Below are 1146 nucleotides of genomic sequence, written 5' to 3'. Positions count from 1 at the left end.
AATATTGCTTACCACGAAATTGAAACAAATCAGTTCCAATTTTGGATCTTGGTCTGGTTGGTAATTCATGACTTGTCAAGTTTCTTTCTGCTGTCGTCTCTCAAACATACGACAGGTTTCACATTCTTTACTGTGTTTCTGATTGATAGTGTCGTTCCTGGCCAATAAACACATTCCTTGGCTCTTCTGATGCATCCATTCGTACCAATATGTGAGTAGTAAATCCTCTTCAACATCAATTTCGCAATCCCGTTGGAATTACTACTCGTTCACCTTTGAACGCAAGTCCATCCTGTGTTAGTAATTCATCTCTGATGTTGTAGTAGGGCACAACTAATGGATGTGCATCCTTCTTGTTGTCTGGCCAGCCGTGTTGAATTGCTAGTTTTAGCAGTGACAAACTTCGTCTTCCTTTGTTGCTTGTTGAAGCTTCTCAATGCTTTCGTTTGTTATGAAAGAAAGAACTGTGCTGCATTAACTGTTTCTAAACTGCACAATTCTTCTGATTCCACTGTTAATGGCTCGTTATCTTCATGCCATGCTCTGGACAGAGTATCTGATAAGACCATCTCCTTTCCTTTCTTGTATTGAACTGTGATATCATACCTCTGCAGTCTCAAAAGCATTCTCTGTAGTCTCTTTGGTGCTGATCTTAACAGTTGCTTATGAATTGTTTCAAGAGGTTTGTGCATGGTCTGATTCCACAATTATGTGTCGTCCACAGGTATATGCATCAAATCTCTCCAGTCCAAACATGATGGCTAATAGTTCCTTTTCGATTTGTAATAATGAGACTTAGTCTCAGTCAAGCCTCGACTTGCATATCCAATGGTTGCCCATTTTGCAAAATTGCTGCTCATAAACCCATGCTTGAAGCATCACATTGTAGCGTAACATTGAGTTTGTCATCAAAATATCTCAAAACAGGTGTTCTTGTGATTGCTTCTTTGATGGCTGTAAGGGCTCTCTCGTGATCTCTTGACCAACACCATTGTTCATTCTGTTTATTGAGCTGTCTGAGAAGCTCACACATTTCGGCTAGATTTGGCAAAAATTTGGCTAGATAGTTCACCATGCCAATGATTCTTCTTACTCCCGCTACATTGTTTGGGCTTTTCATCTTCTGTATTCTTCTATTTTCATTGG

This window comes from Corticium candelabrum, chromosome 1 (assembly GCF_963422355.1).
Source record: "Corticium candelabrum chromosome 1, ooCorCand1.1, whole genome shotgun sequence".
Taxonomy (NCBI): domain Eukaryota; kingdom Metazoa; phylum Porifera; class Homoscleromorpha; order Homosclerophorida; family Plakinidae; genus Corticium; species Corticium candelabrum.
This window is presented reverse-complemented; position numbering follows the sequence as displayed.